Genomic DNA, 11,857 nt, shown 5'->3' with positions numbered 1-11,857 from the left:
TGAAGAAATATTTTGCGAGGGATGTGGTTCCAGATGCAAATAGTCTCTTGGTTGAGCATAAATGCTCTACCTAGAGGGTGGGCAATGATGATAGACCGCTTTTGGCGTGTACAAAGTAGCGTTTATATGCATGGTCATATGTACAAAAAGATGTAAGTACATGCATTTGGGAGCTTTGCAAAGTGGTTTCAAGTTCGAAAAAAAGTGCAACGTGTGCACATTGTAAATATGTGTGCTTGCGTGTCGGCAGTCGAGCATACGTACATGCCTGGATAGGGTATCGGGGCCTTGAATATGGTTCGAGGTGGCTTATTTTGGCTTTATATGATGTTTTTGAGCTTTCTAGAATGTAAATAATGCAAGTGACAAGTGTGGGTACTCTCATCCCGCTCGAGAAGTTTGACACATGCGTTAACTATCTATTTGCGACGCCTGATCTGCGGTGATACGTGCATCGCCCTCGAAGTGGCCAAAAATGGAATGTGGGGATGTGGGAATGTGATTTGGGTGTCGAGGATCAAGCGTACAAAATTTGGTGAATTTTGGAGTCCGTTTGGGGTTTTTCCTGCGAAAAATGCCCGCCAGGGGTCAAAACTGGACAAAACTGGGCAAAAAAAGGTCAAAAAATGGTCAAAAAAGGTGTGAAATGGCTTCAAATTGCCACATCACTCACGGTGGCATGAGTGTTCCAGCTGAGGGAGGACTTTTGAAGAGCAATATCAACACTTTTACTCCTCTGTGTGTGGGAGGGAGCAGGGTTCCTACAGGTGGTCTAGTGCAGTCCCGTTGCGTTCGCGTCCTGTTTTCGAGTGTGTGGAGGAGTGAATGAGAGCTTTCTCTCTTCAATTTTGCACTTGGGAGAGTCTATGGGAGTTCTGAGGTTTCCATGGATGTGTGTGTGCAAGGAATTGAGGGAAGAAGGTGCGGCTTTCTGCAAGACTATGTGACCCTGTATCGGTGCCATTAGGGTTGGCGCTACTCCAAAGAGTCCAACAGAGTGGAGTTTGGTGAAGGCTTTGCAATGGTTTGAGAGTGGCCTTTTGTGGCTGGATTTTTTGGGTTTTTGATGGTTTTTCTTGTATATTTTGGTCACCATCGAGCGTGATTTCAAGTGTCGATCAACTCGACTCACCTTGTAGTGTCTGCGGGCAGGCAAGGGCTTGTAGGTCGAGGCGTTTGGAGTTTGAATTGAGCTTGTGGGTAGTGTTTTGAGGGAACTTTTGAGTGGTAGTGAGTGAGGTGAGGAATTTAAGTAAATTCCTTGTGTTGTGTTGAGTTGTCTGGGTGTGTGAGTGTGCGCACGACATCTTTTGCTCCATCACCGTGGGAACACTCTCTTGGAGCATGCATATGCACTCCACTCATTTTTACTAGTTTGCGTGGAAAACAACTCTATATATGTAATAATTTTTAATCAAACTCACAAGGTGTTATTTTAATTGGTGTATCGAGATCTCTCTCTGTTTTTTGCTGCACCCTTCTTCTCTCACCATGGCTCCTACTCGCCTACACCCTCCATAGCTATGCTCTCATCACCTAGATTCAGAGCATCATGCAGGGTTTGCATCTCAAGACACTGCCCTATTGTGGCGCTAGTGAGGCCAAGTCAAGGAGGTCCGTATCCCAAGCTCTGATTGCACGTATGCATTTTAAAACGCTGCCTCCCAAGGCCAACAGAACTCACAGACCCAAGTTGGGTGTTGTTGTCTTCCTAGCCAAGAGCTAGCATATCAAAACGCAACCAAAGCTTGTGCTTGTGGGTGACAGCTTTTGCAACAGGCACAATCGTCATCACCTTCATAGTTGGCATCTCAAAATGCCCCTTAAGACGATGCAGAGACTAGCAGGTGCATGCGAACTCATCATCTCCTGCATAGCATTTTGAAACGCTGCCAACAAGTAGCAGTTCTGTTGTCTTCTCTCATTGCTTCTCAAAATGCTAACATCTCTAGTAGGCAACAATCATCAGTGTATCAAGATGCTATCTATCTGGAAATAGTAGAGGCATCACCTTTTCAACCAACATATCAAAATGCCACTAGAAAAGGAGGTTTCTTTTTAGTTAGCATATCAAAATGCTTCTATAGAGGGTTGATATGCTTAGAGTGCACACCCTCTTGGCGGTGTGGCAAAGAAAGTATTTTCCAAGCATATCAAGAGGCTGTTGTGCAGAGATCGCCATCAACTAACAATAGCATATTAAAGAAATTCTCCAACGGGTTGTTCCACCTTGACGAGCATCTCAAAATGCAGCTGGATGCTTCGACAAAATTTTTGTGACAAAGCAAAGTGGATCGGATGAAAGCTTGTGAAATTAGTGCTAGAGCTGTAATAATCTCGTATAGTAAAGGTGAAACAAGTATCAAGGATCTGGTAAGAAATCATGTGGTGACTTTTTTGATAGTTTTGCTTCAAGCACGTGGTATATAGCTTCAAATTCAAAGCTCATGCAGAAGGAAAGGAAAGCTCATTCAACGATTTTCTCAGATCAGTTGCTCCAACAACATATACAAAGTCCAAAATTGTGTTTTTCTTGTTAAATGTCATAGACTTATGGTTTGTCTTTTGTCAAGAAAATTATCTTTTTCAGTCAAAGCCTCTTTTACTTTATCTATTGTCAGTCATGCCATGATAAAAAATTGTATAGGTTATAAACACTACCTCACATCAGTGGTAAGATCTCCCAAAAAATACCAGTTGTTGTTCAAGTCCTATTTTTGTCCCACTTCTTGTGAGGTTACTGGGTACACCTTAAACCCAAGGTTTGGCAGTGAACCAAAAACTCCATTTGATGGTAGCCTAGGAGTAACACCAGTTATGGATACACCAAAGTCCTTGGTTGTGAGAGAACCTAAAACTCATGGTGTCGAGTACACCAAAAACCCGAGGTATCATGAGAGCGATGTATGTTTCGGACTTTTGGGGGGGGGGGGGGGGGGGGGGGGTGGGTTTTTTGTTTCAAGCCCTTTTCTGATACCCGTGGGAACACTCTCTTGGAGCATGCAAATGCACTCTACTCCTTTTTAGGACTTTGCATGGAAAGAAACTCTATATATGTAATAGTTTTTAATCAAATTCACAAGGCATTATTTCAATTGGTGTGTCGAGCTCTCTCTCTTGTTTTTTGTTGCACGCTTCTTCTCTTGCCATGGCTCCTACTTGCCTACACCCTCCAAATCCACGCTCCCATCACAAGCCCTCATAGCCACATGCACTCGGGCTCCTCAATGAACATATATTGGATCTGGACTCAAACAATGGTCATCATTCATATGTTGATGAGCTGACCCTTCTAGAAGTCCTTGAACAGATAGCACCCCTTGTTTGCTTTCAATTCCCAAATCTGAGGAAATTATTATCGAATATTAACCCCAAGTATTTAGCCTTTCTGCACCTTACCATGAATATTGCTCTTCAATCCTTTTTACTTCTTTGAACATGAAGTTTAGGTCTCCGCACTTTGATGTCCTTGTATCTCCCTAATGTGGTAGAGACAGAGATCAAGAAAAATCTTGAAGCCCTGCTTTTACTCCTATGCTTGCTTCTTTAAGGGGAGGAGAGAGAGGGGAGGGGAGAGAGAGAGAGAGAGAGAGAGAGAGAGAGAGAGAGAGAGAGAGAGAGAGAGAGAGAGAGAGAGAGAGAGAGAGAGAGAGAGAGAGAGAGAGAGAGAGAGAGAGAGAGAGAGAGAGAGAGAGAGAGAGAGAGAGAGAGAGAGAGCTTGAAGCCCTTCGTGCCCTTCATTTTAGCTTTCTCCTCGTAAATATCCCCCCCCCCCCCCCCCAATCAAGAGAGAGATTAGACAAGATTGAAGGCCATATTTTACTCGTGTGCTTGGTTCCTTGAGTTGATCGCGAGACAAAGCGAGCTTGAGGCCGAGCTCTTTGCTTCCTTCCTTGAGTCCATCAAGAGAGAGAGCACAAGCTTGAGGCCAAGCCTCTTGCTTACTTGCTTCCCCCTTTGCTTTGCTAGGTCAAGAGAGAGAGAATCCTCTCCTTTTCCAAGACCGAGCTTGAGATAGAGAGCTTAGTCAAGAGAGATTATTCTCCTTCTTCACATCTCCTTATCCTCCCCTTGTGCACCTCCGAATCCCCGAGGTCGAGAGCGAGAGGAAGCCCTTGAGCTTAGTCTCCATAGGAAAAAGGCGACCTTGCTTTGTATCCTCTTGGTCCATATCCAATATCCTCCCCCTTATCTCCCCCTCTTTTCCCTTTTTGCCTCTTGCCCTATGCCATGACTGTTATGGCACATGACACATTGTTGATGACATGGCAGTTGGCACAGTGTCGTGCGCCTTTTTTTGCATGGATCGGACCAAAAAGGATTGCTAGCGCATGTTGAGAAAATTCTCCTTCTGATGCAAGCTCATCCGAGAACTCTGCAGCTTAGTGTGAGTCCATTCCCCTCCCTCCACGCTACTCTATGCTGCTAGATATCATCATGCATTTATTTATATCCCCTTCACAATCAAAAAACCCCTTCCAACCAAATTAATTTGGGCTTTTGGGCGGCCACCCCTTGGGTGTGGTCATTCCCTGGGCTTCTGGGCGGCCTTTGCAAGGCAAGTAGAAGTGTGAGCATTTGGAGAATTTCTTCCCCTTCACATCCAATTAAAGAGCCATAGCTTCCTTGCCACAACCATGTTGGGCATTCCCCGCAACCAATGTTCTCGAAGAGACGACAATTTGAAATGAAAGCTCATCAAGAACTTTATGTGCTTTCGTAAGGAACCACATTTGACATACATATCGACCAAAGTGTTGACAAGCACAACATGTTTCTCCAACACCCCATGAAGACCTACACTCCCTGTCGTTTATTCTCTTGCCGAAACCAACATCTTTACTAAGGCCTCTTGCCTTGAATTTACAAGCATAGTCAAAAACATTTAGATAAAGTCCTTCCCTTTGCATTTGGTCCAAATAAATAGCAGTTTCCCCATGCCACAACTATGTTAGGCATATCCCACAATCAATGTACTACAAGAGACAACATTAATTGTATCTAAGAGCAAATATCCCGGACTGGAAGCTCCTCAAGTGAATCGCATGTCGACCAAGGCAATGCTTAAGCACAACATTTTTCTCCTATAGCTCCGCTTTCCCTTGCCCTATGTGGCATAATTTTTCTCCTATAGCTTTGCTTTCCCTTGCCCTATATGGCATAATCTTGCAATCAAGAGCTCCTCAAGCACTTGTTGCTCTCTTAAGTGCACATTAATTGGCATGCATATCAACTAGGGCATTGCCCAACATAAAATTTGGGGTACATATCGGTCAAAGCATTGCCAAACACAACATTTGTTATACATGTCAATCAAGGCATTGCCAATGCACCATATTTGGCCCAAATATTGACCAAACTAGTGTCGAGCTCAAATTTATACGTACCAAAGCCTTTCCAAACACAATATTTGGCGTACATATCAACTAAGGTATTACCACGCATAACATTTGACTTGCATATTAATCAAAGCATAGCTATAGTGCTCAGTTATTTCCAACCATGCATCACCAAACCACCTCATTAGGCATAGTGCCACTACCAGCATAACCCGCTATCTATGCACTACAAGAGATGACATTCCAGACAAGATGCATGTCAAGCACTTATTTCCCTCTAAAGTACACCATGTTTGGCATGAATCCTCAGCTTATGACATACATATCAACCACAATAGTCCAATAACAACTGCCAACAATCTGTCTAAAAGCTAATAACACCTAGGAAGTGGTATCTTCTCTGAGTTTCCGCCTTTGGACATAGAGCATCACAAAATCGATGTTACCATATACATGTGGTAGTGGTATGTGTGAACACATCTAGGACATATAGGACCGCCGAGGTATTTTTCCCCTCACTAGGAGGTTTTTGTAAATACGCCCATCACTCTAGGGCTATCTTATCTTTCCATTGCACACTAAGTAATATGATCTTTGTTGTGCGCGTTGAGCTTCCTTCATGGAAAGATTGTGCTTACTGTTGCAAATGGCAGTCTTTTCACACTTCTTGATGCATTGTATGTATTGGGGATCAAGAAGAATCTTTTGTATGTATCTGCAGTTGCTAGACTTCGACTTGTAGTCAAATTTGTGGATGATAGATGTACAATACATGATCTCAGTTTTGATGAAATTGTCGCATCTTGCATTTTATGTCATGGGCTATATAAACTCACTTTTTATGAGAAGTGTGGGTAGAATTTTGCAAATGTAGTTGTGGATTCTAAGGCTATTTCAGATGCAAAACTTTGGCATGCATGTTTTGGGCATCTGAATTTTGCTAGTTTGCTACGTTTGTAAAAATATGATATGGTTGCTTCTTTGCCACCTCTTGAAGCACATGGCAAACATGTTTCTGGAGGCTGTATTTTGGGTAAGAAGTAACATTCCAAAGGATGGTTCAGTTAGGGCCACGTGCAGGTTATAACTTGTGCATAATGATGTTTGTGGGCCCATGCAAAGTTTGTCCTTGGGAAATTACCTGTACTCCGTGACTTTCATTGATGATTCCTCCAGGCATGCATGGGTATATCCGCTTAAAGCTAAATTTGAAGTGTTTATGTGCTTCAAACAATTTTTGGCTATGGCTAAAAATGTCTCAAAATAATGTACTATGGACACCCTTCATTCAGATCAAGGGGGGGAGTAACTGTCTCATGAATTTAATGCATTTCTGGCTAGTTGTGGGATATAACACAAATGTACAATGCCTTCGATGCCTCAACAAAATGGTGTCAAAATATCCACAATATTTGGTGCATCTAGTGGAGGCCCCTAAAGCTATAAGAGACAACTTGAGCTTCTATCCACTGCCAAGAATGCGAACTTGGAAAGAGCACTCTATCATCCGTAGAAGCCATCCAACATGGCTCAATTACCCGAAGCTTCCAGGCAGGAGAGATAATGAGTGAATAGTACATGGTGCAAACCCTAACGGGCGCCATAAAACTGTTCACACTGGCTCTCCTGACCTCTTTTGCATCATGATGAGAAATATTTGCAAAAATTTATTGGCAATCTTAGTGGTGTTCCAACCTTCCCGAACTTCAAATTCCATTTTCTTCTACAATCAAGATACAAGTTTTCGATATGCATATGATCTGTCAACACAACCAGGACCAGGAGTCATCCATCAATTGTATCAAAGAATAATGTTATTTTCTTACCATATGCAAGCTTTTGAAGAGGCCTTCTACACCGGATTTTTTACTATCGACACAAATATCTTTGGTCCAACAATAACAATACCGCATGCGTGCTACGAGGCAGTCCTCAAGATGAGGAAAATCAACTTCTAAAGACATATGCTAGACTCAGCACGTCATGTTGGGACGACATGAGCTAGGAGGGGAGGAGTGTTAACTCTGAACACTTAGAACTTTTAGAACTTTTTAATGACGGAAACATTTGTAATTGAAGCCAATTGACGGAATCCAATTTCACTTGTAATATTATTCGGGGCTTTGAAAATCTTCCAAGTTGTATATATTTTTACCCTTGGATTAGAGTAGATGCTTTTGAGGAAAAATAGGTCACTTACAAGAATTTCACGATGTATGGTCAAAAGTCAAGCTTTGCCGCATTCATTTTGGCTCGAGGCTATCATGTTGTGTGCCACTTATGTACTTAGTGTCCTACAAAAGCTTTGCAGTCTATGAATCCTTATGAAGCATGGCATGGTAGAAAACCTTCTATTGAGCACATTTGTGTTTTTGGCTTGTTAAGGCGGTTACGCCGCTAGCGGAAGCTAAATAGCGAGAACTCAACCAACAACAGAATTTGTCAGACGAGGACGAAGCTTGACCCGCAGGTGCATGGAAACAACTAGGTGGGTGTCAAATCACCTACTCGACCTTCTAATGACAATCACTACTAAGGAAATCAAATCTAAGTTCTAAAATACGCAAGTGACTGAAATCCGTACTACGAACGAATGCTATACGAAACAGGATCTAGAATCATTGAATCGATCTCAAACTCAAGGGGAAGTCTATACACTAGGTAAGAACAACACCCTTAAGACTTGAACTGCAAAATCAACCTATAACCACTCCGTGCGGTAAACGCGTATGAAGACAGGCTGAAAAATACAGGTGACCGAAACTTGACCCCGATGGTACTAATGTGTAGCTCTACTCGTTGTGGTTCTATAGATATGCTGCACGCTCTATTCCGACACACGAGTTGGAAGAAAACTCACACCGAAGCTCGTAGGAACTTACCACACATAGAAGCCGATAGCGCGCACTCTTGGTATCAGTGCGTAGCTCTCGCCGTTGCTAACACAATGGCGGTGTCGCTTCTCCAATGGCGGCTCCGTAGCTCACGTAGCAAGTAGATAAGACTCTCTCTCTCTCTCTCTCTCAGACACAGTCACGGCGCTCAAAAACTCACTTTGATTAATAATCTGAATCCCCTTAGGTTACAAAAACTTTGGCTTATATACCTCAGCCTTGGAGGTGAGAACATCTCTAACTAATTACATCAGCAAGTGAAATTACTTCGGAATTACAAGCTGGAAACTCAATTGAGTCCCGTTACTTAATGAATGGCTCAATTCAAAATCAATGTCGGAAAGACATTTATTACAATCAATGGTTACAAAAATGATGAGTGTGAGCAAAAATGTGGGTGTGATCCTCTGCTGGCTCAACACTCCCCCCCTCCGCGTTCATGTCGTCCCTGACATGACCTTTATGCTTGGTCAATAAAGTCCTGTCGTCTTGAGCATCTGCAAATGTGATTCGTATCGCAGGTTGCCGATGGTCAAGGTTGGGCCGAATATTTTGCTTTCGTGGGTGAAAAAGCCGGTGTAGAAAGCTTCTTCGAATGTTTGCATGTGGAAGCTAGGCAAAAACATAATCCTCTGGTATAGGAGGTGCAACACTTTTGGAGAAGGCTGCAATGAAAGATCATACATCATATCAGTCACTGTGTCGGCCGTCGATAGTAGACTCGAGGTCGTGGCTTTATCTGGCGCGAACACTTCAATGCAAGCTAAGAGAGTCCTGCAAATTTTCTTGAGCATTTTACACGAAAGGTCAGGAGAGCCAGTAAAGAGCTTGATGGTGCCCGTTAGGGTTTTCACCATGTAGGCTTTACCTATTCTCTCTCCTGCCTTTGGTCCTGGCATCCTGGGGTAATTAAGCCAATTTGGCTTCTTTTCTACAATTCTGCCATGCTCTTTCCAGCTTCTGACTCTTGGCACCGGGCAGAAGGTTGCATTCTCCCGAATCTCCTTTGGTGCCTCCACCAAGTAGATGAGATAGGCTGGGTATTTGTTCAACCAACCTTTCCTCCATCTAGGCTGCGAATCTACAATCTTCTTTGATTGTTCCTCTTTTGTGATGTCGCCTTCGTAAAGAGCGACATACTGCTCCTCCTCTATTCTCTTTTTCGTTTTTATCACTTCAAACTTCATCAAAGGGAAAGGCAGGCTGGGTTGCATCCACTCTTCATGGAGCACTTTTGTGTCTAATCCCTGAAGTCTAATGGAGATTAGGAGTCTCCTCTCCCATTCCATTTCCGCCTTGGCACTCTCCTCTGCTGACTTTTCTATTTGGTCATGGAGCCTTTGTTCTTCTTCTTCAGAGATTCCTGAAGTTGAGGTCACCTCGTGAACTGGGGCTGGATCTTCAATTGTGGTTGCCTCTCCAGTTTCTGGTAGTTCTATGGCTGCTCCACCTGATTCTTCTTGTGGTGTCTCTGTCTCTCTTCTTTGTTGCTCTTGTAGATCTTGGAGTTGTTTGCGGAGGGTCTCATTCTCTGTTCTTAGTGTTTGATTTTCTAAAGTGAGCCTCTCCTCTGCTGCCAATGATCCCTCCGCAATGTGCAACCTTTGCACTTGCTCTAATCTTAGCTCTCTTTGTAAGCTTTGGACCTGGTCTTCCAGAGCTGGTACAAGAGCTCCCTCTTGTTCGGTTCCTGCTCTGCTAGCTCTAGGGGTAGTTCTGAGTCTAGTGATTGTTCTTTCTTGGAGCTCGACTCTTTCCCTTAGCTCAATGAGCTCATCTTTAGCCGCCTCCAAGTCATCTTCCATCCGCTCCCTTGCTTCCTGTGCACTTGTTACTTCTCTTGAGGCCTCAGCTAGCTGGAGTATAAAGCCGTCTCTCTCGTTTTCCGCATCTTAGAGTGATGCTTTATGACTTTCAGATTCAGTCATAGCATCCTCTAATTTCCTCTGCAACTCGGCTTCCCTTTGTTTGGCTATCTCAATCTCCGCTTCCTTTGCCTTGGATCTTTCTTTGATCTTGTTGAGCAGTTCATGCACCATGTGCATGTCTTTTTCATCTTCATCTGTCAACTCTAAAGCTTTTTTGGCCACCACCTCCACTGGCTTCGGCTCTTCTAGTACGTTTTGCTCTTCCAGTTTTTCATCACTTTCTTTTGTACTCTTTGTATTTTCCTCTGTCCCTCTCCGATCATCTCGTTTTTGTAGGGTGATCCCATAAACCGCCTCAAGGGCCTCTTCTTCAGTGTACCCTATCGCTACCAGATCCTCATAATCGTTTTTCTTTTGCTGAATTGGATCTATCTCCTTTTCCTTGGTCCCGGCCTCCGGCTTTTCCATACCAGCCGTGTCCATCTCTACTGTGGTCTCTTCCACAATGATTTCCGTCTTCTTCGGGCTGGGTACATCAGTAAAGGAGGGCTGATTGTCCTCAGTCATCTTGGCTTTCCCTTTGTTTGCTTGCCCGTCTTTCTCTTGAGGTTCAGTAGACTCATCTACTTTCTTCTTCCCCTTGTCGTCCTTTTGCAGCTCAGCTTTTAAAAGCTGTACTTCCTCTTCAGTGTATGGCTCGACAGGTTGCTGCTCCAGTATTGCCTCTGACTCCTCATAAGCTCTAATATATTGATCATATTGATCAACATGTGGCCTGGTTGAGCTAGTTCCGACTTTAGTGGGGTCTGGCACCCACTTTTCTTCAAAGTCCCCCTTTAGAGCTCTTTCCGCTCTAAACTGCTCCACTAGTCTTTCCATTCGTGCCGCTTTCTGACTTTTGGTTTGCTTGGGAGCAACCTTCTTCTTTGCTTTCTTCATAATGGGTCATCCACATTCTCTTCAGGTTCTGAAACTATTTCTAGTTTCCTGCGTGCTCTTGTGGACGCCCTCTTGGATACTTCAGGCTGTTCTTCCTCCTCATCGGCTTCTCTAAGCCACTCATTCTGGGAGGGAACCTTTGGCCATTGATCTCTGGCTCCAATAGCTTCATAAGCTATTCTTGTCAGAACTTCAGCTCCTCCTATATACTTTGGCTTCTCGTTGTGCATGGCAATTACTTGCTCGTGGATGTGTTGAGCGTAATTCACCTCTTTTGGCATATTGCTCTTCAATGCCCATGTGATGGTAGTTGCAATGGCATGGGGCGGTGTCGTATACTTTTGCGGTCTTTTACTGCAAATATGGAGAAATTGGTTGTACAGTCGGCAAAGGGTTGCCGCTCTTTGGTCTGCCATATCTCCATAAGTTACATTCTGTTTCTTGGACCCATAAACCTCTATAGCCTCCCTTCTTTCCCTGACAGAGCTCCCTTTGTTGTTCAGCTTCAATGCATCTGCAATGAGCTGTGGAGTGATCTGTACCTCTACTTTCTCTCCATCTATTGCTGTCAATGTGGCTTTCCCATCCTTCTGAATGGATGTTGCCAACTCGTACACTCTTCTTGTATCCACACCTGATGGTCTCGAGGTGAAGAAACTGTGCAGTCTGCCCTTTCCAGGTACCTGCTGATGTTCTCTGACCTGCTATAATCCACCAATTCTTGTGGGATCATCGGTATATCCACCGCTTGCCCTTGAGGATCTCTGAAAGTCCCCTGGTAGATCTTTATTCCCTCTTGTTCCAGTACTGCTTCCTA

This window comes from Adiantum capillus-veneris, chromosome 10, assembly GCF_014529385.1.
Source record: "Adiantum capillus-veneris isolate H3 chromosome 10, ASM1452938v2, whole genome shotgun sequence".
Classification (NCBI taxonomy): Eukaryota; Viridiplantae; Streptophyta; class Polypodiopsida; order Polypodiales; family Pteridaceae; genus Adiantum; species Adiantum capillus-veneris.
Note: the sequence above shows the minus strand (reverse complement) of the source record.